Below are 12,211 nucleotides of genomic sequence, written 5' to 3' on the forward strand. Positions count from 1 at the left end.
ATCAAAATCCCTTCCCTAGAATATCAAATAATCGTCTCTTAACTGTTATTGTCCGTGTAGTTCTTATATTTATCTAGCTTATCGTCCTACAAGGATGTCCTACTAAGGCTGTCATACCATAAAAACGTTTATAAAACAGCTCACATTCTAATATATCTGCATTCATAAATTTATTAATTTCATTTAGACTAAACGACGCTATGTTTGTTATATGCCTCTGCCGTCAACCTATCAAAAAAAGAAGAGGTGGAAGAGAGCCAGAAGATCTTCCCAATGCAAAAAAAAAACCAGAAATGGACTTCTTCTGGCTCACTTCCGAAGAACAAAAAAAAAAAAAAAAAAAAAACGCGCCCCATTGATATGTTTTAAAAACGCCTTGCCCCTACCCTTTTTTTCCCAAAAAATGGCATTATTAAATATATAAACATATATATAATCATCAAAATTAAAATGCTATTGTATTTTTATAAGACCTACTTTATTACATGACCTGGGACTAATGACATCTGTCTATAAGTCCTAGCATACATTAATTATCATAATATGAATATGTTTCTTGTTTTAATAACCACATATGATGCTATGCATGAGTCACCATTTATCAGGACATGAATTGGGTTTACATAGAGAGGATAAGGGACGACATCAGAAAATCAATGAAGGATAAAAAACTAATTCAAATAGTTTTGGGGGGGGGGGTCAAAATTACTGCAAGTTTTGTTTAATTAACATCGATTTTATATATATCCTTATTGGTCAATCAATTTTACTCAAATTAAGTTAAGGGTGTGAAAAAAACTATATGAATTAAGTTTTTTTTATCCTACATTGAACTTTTGATGTCGTCCCTAATGTGCAAATAAATAGATAAGGGGCGGGACCAAACCTATAGATAACATAATAAAGAAATGATGAAATATACAGAATGCGTTGATTGACTTTTGGTTGCCTTATGTCCAGTGGCAAATATGTCACGCATGTTTAGGACAAATATAATTGAGATCAAAGGATAAAGAATAGAGTGAAATGGTAAAAACTAAAAGATATAGAATTATAGATACGATCTTTGATCTGCAACCCCTACCCTCACCATTACTGCCAATACTCGCATATATACATCTCTATACAAATATCTAAATTTGAACCTACTCCCCCCTCTAGACACCGAGGTTTTGGATCCGCCCCTGTTAAATGTGTCTAATTATATACATTTTGTACGGGTCTAGATAATAGCTAATCGTACAATCATATAATTTGTTGGATACCTAATTATATTATATAATGTGTCACAAAATAAACTTTATACCCCCCTTCCCAATGCAGTATTGAAAAGTAAATCATTTAAAAGTCATGAAGATAAAATATGTTTTGAAATATGCCCTGCATACTTATTTATGCAAAGACATATAGTACTTAATGAACTACTGTGGGGCTTGAAAACAAATCTATTTAAGGGATTCGGAGACGAGAACAGTAAAAAAAAGCTCAGCAACGAATCCTAAATGTAAAATGATTTGCAGCATAAGACATGATAGCACATACTATAGATAGTATTGAATATGAAGTTCACGCCTCATATAGTGAAGTCCTATGTCATAGGACTATTGTTGTAACTTGGGTTAGTAACTGGTTCCAATTTATCCTGAATTGTCTTTATTAAAGAATTAGTTCCGGAGTATAACAGCTTATGTCTCTACCTGTGGGTTTCTGGTTCTGCTGTCTTAATTAGGTGATTTTTTTTCTACATGTAGTAAAAAAGAGGGGGCTTAGTCCAAATAATTGTAACGTCCTGGATGCTTTTTATTCTTTTTTCATGTGTGCCTTCCTGCAACGTCTCTGAGGATCAAGAAAAGTAAAAAATGATATAGCACTAAAGAACGTCATGATTACATGTATCTGGACTTAGAAAGGGGAGGGGGGCTAGCTATATATTTTTTTTTATTTAAATGTGTAGACTGTAGGAGAGTTTTTTCAGAAAAGGTTTTCATTGGAGGTGTTTTTGCCATGCACGCAGGCATCTGTTTCTATCCATGAACAGGTTGTGTGTCAAATTAATTATTATTATTTGTCACTCGCATTTTTTGCTCGTCCTGCCCATTATTTGCATTAACAGCCAGTGCACGAACTCAAACGAACGCCAAATTTAGTTTGAGGGGCGATATTCTGTCGCGTTTTTTAATTCTTGGTCACTCAAATTAAAAAAGAAAGGGGAGAAATCCAAACAATTACCGACCAATCACAAACGTTGTTGCAAATTTGACCTTATGACGTCAAAGAATTTCCAATAATGCAATTATTGCATATAAATAAAAAACTACTATACCAATTGAATAAAAATATTGCATTGAAATGACATTTTATACCAATTGAATAAAAAATATTGCATTTGAACGAAAATTGTACCATTTGAATGAAAAATTATACCATTAGAATGAAAAATTATACCATTTGAATGAAAAATTATACCATCTGAATAAAAAATATTGCATTTAAATGAAAAAATATACCATTCAAATAAAACAAATATTGCATTTAAATGAAGAAATATACCAATTAAATAAGAAATATTGCATTTAAATGAAAAATATCAAATTTTTGCAACCAATACCATGCCATAGTTATTATCATTTTAAATGTTCAATTATGAACATTTCAAAGATTTTATTCAGATAAGATACTTTGCAAATGTATAACATCTGAATAAATAATATATTGTAACTTTCACAAAATAATTGTTATCAAGAGTTATCTCTCTTTAAATTGTTCTCCATAAGACTATAAAGAAGGTTACTGCTCAGATGCAGACTTCCCTGACACTAGCAACTAAGCCTTCTTGTGTTAGTAGGACCTTACCTAAGATCTTGGAGTGGCATAAAGATACATCACACATTGTATTGATGTGAATGTTGCAATATGAAGAGAAAATTCTTGAGTTTTCTCACATTTTGTCAGCTCAGTGCTTCTGCACGAAAATGTCCTGTCACTGAGTGTCAGATATTACAGAAACTTAGAGCTGACACAGAGAGATAATGTTGAGGTGAAGTGAAGAAGGAATTTAGTTTGCTGTGCTATTATGACCACAACGAACGTCAAGTTTAAAGCAGGTCTTGGACTTCCGTACAGAAAACTGAACAGACACATACAGCATGTACAGCAGGTAAATATAAGTTATAACAAATGAAGCATTGTCTGCATATATAATATTAAGCTCTAAAGAAGGGTCTGCCAATACACACCCATCATAGCCAGGGGGTTCGAGAGGTTAGTATGAAGCCCCCCCCCCCCCCCCCCCCCCCGTAAAACAAATAAGCACTGTGTAAGTTGATGTTCTGTTATGATTGTATTGCGAGTCAATGTAACCTCTCCTTGGAAATTACTGGCTACAGGATGGGACCTGTGATCAATATCTATAGTTTTAAGGAAATTTAACTGCAGCTGTCATCCTTTTACAGTTTAGGATTCCAAGTCCAGAGTCTCTGACGAGCCCAATTAAGAAAATCTCTCCGGGGGGATTTCCCGGGTAACAGTCACCAGGGACAGTCTATACTTTGTAAGTATAGACAGTCTCTGCAGTCACTAGACATTTGTGTGACAAATACATATATCCATCATGTATATATGTACATAAATATTAATGTCATGAATGTAATTTTGGCAAGATATATAACATGTATAATAATACATGTATCTACATATATTTCCAATAGGCAATATTTTTTTATATGCCCGTTTATGGGACTTATTATAGTATAACTTTGTCTGTAAGTCCATCCGTCCATCTGATATGGAATTGAGAAGTTATTGAACTTTAATTTTTGTAACAGCAACAGGTGCTCATGGCAAAGCTGTTCATTTGTCTCTTCCGTTGCAATAAAATTGAGAATGGGAATGGGGAATGTGTCAAAGAGACAACAACCCGACCACAGAGCAAACAACAGCCGAAGGGCACCAATGGGTCTTCAATGCAGCGAGAAACTCCCGCACCCGGAGTCGTCCTTCAGCTGGTCCCTAAACAAATATGTATACTAGTTCAGTGATTATGGACGTCATACTAAACTCCAAATTATACACAAGAAACTAAAATTAAAAATGATACAAGACTTACAAAGGCCAGAGGCTCCTAACTTGGGACAGGCGCAAAAATGCGTCGGGGTTAAACATGTTTTTTGAGATCCCAACCCTCCCCCTATACCTCTAGCCAATGTAGAAAAAACAAACGCACAACAGTACGCACAGTAAAACTCAGTTCAAGAGAAGTCCGAGTCCGATGTCAGAATAGTAAACAAAAGAAAATAAACAAATTGACAATAATACATAAAAAACAACAGACTACTAGCAGTTACTGACATGCCAGCTCTAGACCTCAATTAATCTGATTGAAAGATTATGTTTTCATCATATGAATATCAGGCACAATCCCTCCTGTTAGGGGTTTAGTATTATACCATTATAAAATATATGAGAAGAACATAACCCATGCCAACAACTGGTTTTAGAATAAATATGTTTAATTCCGATGCAAAGACCCTATAAGTGAATCAATATAAAAGCCAAAATATGCAATCTTTAATGACCTGACAACAGTATCGTAACTATATCCCTTCTTAATAAGTCAAACATACATGACATATGTACCAAAACCCAATATTAGGCATTACATTTCAGTATAATTTTCGATCAATAATGTAGCAAGATTTTTTGTGAAAAGAGCTCAAGTTGTTTACAATTGACAAATGATTAAATACATAAAATAAATAAAAGGGTTAATGAATTATAAAGTCATTAACCTAATGACAAAAGTGTCCCAAATCAAAAACATTAGTGATATATATATCCTTCGTATGTATTATCTATCAACATGCAGATTACAATAACAGTTGTAGTACATGTATCATCTATGTCAAGCTCTAAATTGTTCCTTATCTTTCATATGAACTCGGAATTAATTTAACAGAAACAATGGTTGTCGTTTATTCTTGTCTGTCATATATCTATTGGTTTTTCGTATATTGTTTTATATGAAAATATGCTGTTAGTTTTCTCAGTTGACATTCTTCATGTCAAGGACTTATAACCAGCGATTCTGTATGAGTATGGGTTTTTCTCATTGTTGAAGGCCAAATGGTTGCCTCTTATTGCTTACATACATGCACTTCATTTGAACTTTGGTGGATAGTTGGCAATCATACCACGTCTCCTTATTATTTTTAAAACAATCTGCTAATAATCCCTCATTTTCAATTGTCAAAATTTACACTTTTTGTTTAAAAAAATTATCCATCATTATCAAAAAAATAATAATTTTTTTTCTGAACTGAGATTAACTTTAGGTATGAGACCTTGATGTTTAGTACATTTGTACTAAGTACTCTCTCTATCATGTAATATTGAATTTTTGGTTTGCATTCCGTCTATCTGTCTGTCTGTCATTCCTTCAGTTCGGGAAATCAGTTTTCCTCACTTTTTTCTTTGTGCTTGAAAATATTGATTTGATATTTGATATCTATTTTCGTCATGACAAGTTACAGATCAAGTTCAAATTTTGTTCTGTTCCGATGATTTTGTCTAGAGTTTTGGTCAATAGACTTAATAAATTCACTCAAATATTCAGGTTTCCGCACATTTTTTGTCATGCTTGTAGATATTGACTTGATATTTATTACAATACACCATGCCAAGTTATAGATTAAGAATAGCATTTTGCTCCAGTATAATGAAATTGTAACCTGTAGGGGACTATGTATTGCCATGCATGATACTATACTCTCTCACTCTCATAATTATTGTCATGATTGAAATTCGTTATTTTAAAAATGAGTAAAAGTAAGTTAAAATTTAAATTAACCAATTCTGTTTACATTACAATGTTAACCATGCAGGCGAAATCGAAATTGTTCTCAGGGCCGGAATACATGTATTTTTAAGGTTGGGATTTGGAAATCTAATTTAAAGTTATCATATTAGTATGTACATACATGTTGATGTATAGTTACATCAGTTTTTTGCACACATCATGCACATGAGTAAAATGAGCTGTGGATTATATGTCAATGGGACAGCAACCCAACATTATTGTCAGTTGTATTAAAATTGTTTTTTATTATATATAAGATGTTGTTTCTTTCTGTCATAATTTGGTTTCTGTTCAAAAGGATTATATTTGTATATCTAACAATGTAATTTTTTCATGTTTCAGGTCGTCCAGGCTATTCAGTCAGCACATTCTTCCGAAGCTATTCATTGCTAGAGCAGTATAACCCATATGTACAATGTACAAGAAAACAAGCCGCCTATGAATGAAATTTCAACAATCAAAGCTACTTACTGTTTAGCATGATGCACATGTTAATTTTTTTCTGTTCATGTCCTGATCTGCATAAATCATGATAGAAGTTGTGGAGAAATTTCATACTTGAAAAAACATGTACAAAATGTTTCAAATGGATAGAAATTATAGTATATGTTTAATAGGATAGGACAAGATTGGTCATGAATTTCCAGGCTTCAAAGTGCAAATATTCATGTGTGGATATGGTCAATATATTGAACTTAGCAGTTAAGTAAGATACTGAATAAAATGTCAGCAGATATTCAGAAAATGGAATTGGAAAGGCTACATTCCAGTAAGAGAAAAGTATTAAGATTCACACTGCAAGTCCAAAACTACTTGTACATGTATCTGTGAAGCTGGTGTAGAACTGGAAAAATGTTATGTAATCATGGTACATTTTTTTGTATTCAGTCATAATCATGATAATGAAGCTCCAAATTACATAAACTACAATAGTTGCCTAAGTTCGATAATTTGTTAAAAAGGAAACCGATTAACAACTTAACAAACTAAAAGAATCAATGCATACTTTCTGTACGAAAAATCAGAGACCTCAACCACCAAACAGTTAGTTTCTGAAAATGAAAGTGAATAAGTGACGATAGAGAGAACCTACCCAAAAAAAGAATATGCTATTCATGGTAGATATTAGATGTGTTGATCTTGTTTTTGTGAATATACAATGAGAATTATAAGCCAGAATGGAAGTGACAATTCATAGAATAGTACACAGACAATGATATGGCTACTTTTGCTGTAAACTGAATGTTGATCAGTTTTTGCCAAGTCAGCTGGTATCAATGATTTTATGAACTATAAATTCTATAATCATGATAATGACTTGAATATCATTATGGGCTATTAAAAAAAATGTAAAGGATTCTGTGTCTTATTGTATAAAAACAAACAAAAAAAGCTAAAATTTTGACTAATGTTAGGATTTGTGTTTTTATACGGCCGTTTACGGGACTTATTATGGTATACCGTATCCGTCCGTCGTCAACATCATATCGGACATTAACTCATAAACGCTTAAACCAATTTGCATATAACTTTAGTGATTTGTTTATATTTATTGACGTGAGCTCCCTTTCGTTTTTTATAAATTTTAGATTTTACGTTTCCAAAAGAGGGACGAAAGATACCAGAGGGACAGTCAAACTCATAGATCGAAAACAAACTGACAACGTCATGGCCAAAAATAAAAAGACAAACAGACAAATAATAGTACAGATGACACAACATAGAAAACTAAAGACTAAGCAACACGAACCCCACCAAAAACTGGGGGTGATCTCAGGTGCTCCGGAAGGGTAAGCAGATCCTGCTCCACATGTGGCACCCGTCGAGTTGCTTATGTTATTACAAATCCGGTAAATAGTCTAATTCGGTAAGTCACATTCGTGAAAAGGGAAGGGTATTGTAGTTACGACATAAGGAACATATCCGATATCATCTGTGAAACGGTTATTCCATAACGGTCAACCAACTCGTGATGGCGTCCGTAAAATTTACGAAGGGATGACTTCAACTTCACCATTTGGAACTCTTGGTTTAATAGCTTCCTTGTGAGCAACAATCCTCTATCAAGGAAATCATGATAGGAAACACAACCCCGGGAATATCGTATCAATTGGGAGATATATACTCCGTATGCAGGCGCTGCTGGAATGTTGCTACATAGAAATGGAAAGTTCACAATTGGGAAGCTGAAATCATCTCTTTTGTCGTAAAGTTTTGTTTTCAACCGACCCTCATTGTCAATTTCTAGATGTAAGTCAAGATATGAGGCAGACTTAACTGTATCTGTAGTATCCTTTATCTCTAGTTCGATGGGATAGATTCGTTCAACATAGTCATCAAATTATGGGGTTTTATTCATTAAAAAAGGGGGATTTTCCAGTTTTCGGACAATAACTCAAGAATGCTTTCACCAACTTGCAAGAAATTGTGGTGAATCTATTGACACGAGCTCCCTTTCGATTTTTATAAATTTAAGATTTTACGTTTTCGAGTTACAGGGTTTTATTCATAAAAAAGGGGGATTTTCCAGTTTTCGGACAAAAATTCAAAAATGCTTTCAGCAGTTCTCATGAAACTTTGGTGAATTGTGTATATCTATTGATGTAAGCTCCGTTTTGATTTTCATAAATTTCTAATATGACATTGAGAATTAATTGAACTTTATTTGTTTATAGTCTGACAACAGCTTTACTAAGAATTGCGCAACAGCAAGAAATCTTTAATTAAATATAAATTCAATTCATATAACCAATTTCAAGTTCTTTGACTACATTTATTCAGAAACCTTTAATATATCAAATATTTAATTACAATCCAAATTCAGACCTGTATCAGGCTTGAATATTGTGTCCATTTTTGCCCCAACTGTTCAATGTCGGACCTCTGCGGGCGTATCCAGCTGCACTCAGCGAAGCAGTTTTTTCTAATTTTATAGCCTCCAAAACAGGTACTATTGGACCAAAATATTGAATAACGAGCATAATTACACACAAATTAATGTTCATGAGTAGTATGGAAATTTTCCAACAATAACATTTGAATAAATATGCGGATCCAGCACATTTCTGTGCTTATATTTCATAATGATTATTTAAGTACATTTAAAAGCAGGTGCCAGATATACTCAAGGAAACAGGTTAAAGACAAAACATGCAATTAGCAGTTTTAAATTGGAGAAACTGGATTTTGAATCTAACCGTCTTTTTTTTCATTTGTAAAATAGAGCTTTCCATGAGAGCTTTTAGTACTTTGATTATGGTTTTCACTATGATTTTGCTTTGCATTAATAAGAAACAGCAGTTGAAGTATAAAATCACTCATTTTGATAAGAATTGCACCCTTATTTGTGACTTTGTGTTAAGAAAAAGATTTTGTTACATGAAAATTTTTATAAAAATACTATAATAAATAGCCGTACAGTGATATATAATAAGTATATTTCTAAATATTTGCCGTGGGTGGATTTTTTATATTTCTTTAAGCTATCATAGTAGTTCATTTTGATATATTCATCTTTTAATTACAGCTTCACCTTTTCTATATTTTAGCATTTCTTCAGGTCCTAAATTTGGTAAAGTAGCCAAATCCTCAAACACCTGTTTAATAAATATAGAGGCCCTACTGAAAAAAATTAAATATATATTTATTACTTACATAATATTATTTCCTTAATAATGCTTTATCACATGCATTGGGCAAAAGAGATATTTATCATGGCTACAACTGATTATTTGTTGGATTAAAATCCATAAAAAAAACCTTGAATTTGGAAATTTTCCCGTAAAAAAGGGTGAAAATAGATGACGCTGTAAACTCTGCTATCCGATAAAATTTAAGAAAACAAATTTGCAAGTGATATTGGCATGGCCTAAGTGTTGTGTGTACCAAATTTCAAGAGATTCCGCAAAATTCACTCCTGGACACTTTTGCATGGTTTTCTGTGAGACAAACTCTTAAAAGAATGATATACTAGTACTACCTATAGAGACTATCAATAACATGAAAGTAACGTAAAACATGGTATTTTATTTGTAGAATTCGATTGATAAACTGGGTGTGCTGAATACGGGCCTTATAAATGTTTTAAATTCAGTTTGATGTCTGACTTTTTGTTTGTTTCCTTGTAAGAGATGATACAATCGTTCTTTTCAAATGTGATGTTATGTTTAGAAACGCCCTATTATAAATTCTAAGTAAACTAGATCACGGTTTTAAATAGCAATACGTATTATATTATATAATGCATATGGTTTTCCGATTATTGTAACTTCCATTTCATGTCTTATTTTATACACTTACTTAAAAATGGTAGCATACGCTATAAATACATTGCTTTGGGGTTCCATATGACATATTTTGTTAATAGTGAACAAACAGGTAAAACATGCTACACCGAGGAACAAGTGATCAGTATGCTGGAGTGTCTTATTGACAACATATTTGTTGAATTTGGAGGTAGACTTTTTCAACGAATTGTCGGCATATCTATTGGAACGAACGTTGCTCCTCTCCTTTCCGACCTCTTCTCATATGAGTAGGAGTTCGATCAGTAACTTGTCAAAAACAAAAAGATCATTTAATTTCACATTTAGATATATTGATGTTGTTCTTTCTATTAACAATCCAAACTTTTCTGACTGGGTTCCATTAATATATCCTCTAGAACTAGAAATTAAAGAAACAATAGACGAGGCTTCCTCTGATTCATTTTTACACTTATACCTTGAATTTGTTATAAGTGGTCATCTCAGTACCAGAATCTATGCCAAACGAGACGATTTTAATTTTGATATTATAAATTTCCGTAACCTTAGCAGCAATTCACCAACTTCACCTGCATATGGGATATACATTACCAACTCATTCGGTATTCAGGAGCTTGCAGCTGCTACTCAGATTTTATAAAAACGTCACCAGTATCTGAGCAGAAAGTTGACGAACCAGGGTTGTGTCAAAGAACGTATCGTCCTTTTTCTAAAAAAGTTCATCGGAAGATACCAATACCTTGTTAATAAAAATTCAGTATCAACTCCACAAATAATACATGGTGGTCTTGAAATATAGATTGTAGGTACTGATGTTGTTTATCATCTTAATTACGTGTTGTAGTGTTCTTTTTATTTGTATTTGTATATTTTCAACCTTTACTGTTTAGTCAATTTTTTTATACATCCCGCCATTGTGTTATTGTAATTTGTGTATTCTTGACATTCATTATTATTTATGTGTTTTGTCTATAGAGTTCTTACATGCCATTGTGTTTTTCTTTGTTGACATAGTTGCTTGTTTTTATAGTGATTAAGATAATAGCACAATGTTGCCTGCTGTACCCAAATTTTTGACATTTTTACCAACTATGTCTGTTTGTTTTGCTCACACATTGTCGTCAATATAATGGAACTTTACGCGGCTGTCATACAAGTGAGAAGTTTAGCTAGGTATAAATCCAGGTTTAATACACCATTTTCTACGTAAGGAAATGCCTGTACTTGTTGTCCATTAGTTTGAAGTGTTTGAGTTTTGATTTTGCCATTTGTTAAGGTACTTTCCGATTAGAATTTTCCTTGGATTTCGATTTGAATATCAGTATCCTACCTAATGTGTGCATCCCAATGTTAGTAACATCAAGTATATAAGAATAGAGGAATACTTTGAATAAATTAGATGAAACTTATTTTTAACATATGAGCTATGTCGGATAGAAATGGACCTTATGCAAATGCATGTATACATGTACATGCATTTATATGTATAAGACTTTGATTGATTTTGGAACATTTAAATACAAAATAAAAGACGAATTATGGTCTGTTTTGTAGGGTTCTGAATTATCAAACAGTTAAGACTTTGCATACAGTTTTTTTTTTCAATCCTAAATAAGTTAACAGATGTATTGATATTCATTTGTATGGTCAATTTCTAATTGATGCAGCTCATATAATAATTCATTAACGAAATCCAAGACGTGAATTATGAATGCTCCTTTTGTAATTATATTTTTTCCTCTTAACTTTATAAGATTAGCTTATTTCACAAGAAAGAGTTGTACATTGTAGTACATGAAACTATTCTTGATTTTTGTATTTTAAATATCCTCTCAGTCAAACTAGCAAAAATTCGTTTGGTGTACACATGCACATGCCCACATAAGACCAGTCTTATTTAGGTAGATTGACACTCTTAAACTAAGCATATGTTAAAGGGTAGATGTCTTTGACACAGTGCCTATGTCATTAGTCGGTATCATATTTTGTTTTATTCAAATTTTTAACATATAAGCTAAAACGGTGAAAACTGTTCTGTCACGTTAAATTAGTGTTTTGGCTTAAACATCCTTTATCTTGTCAGCTAAAATTC

This window comes from Mytilus californianus, unplaced genomic scaffold (assembly GCF_021869535.1).
Source record: "Mytilus californianus isolate M0D057914Y unplaced genomic scaffold, xbMytCali1.0.p SCAF_9, whole genome shotgun sequence".
Classification (NCBI taxonomy): Eukaryota; Metazoa; Mollusca; class Bivalvia; order Mytilida; family Mytilidae; genus Mytilus; species Mytilus californianus.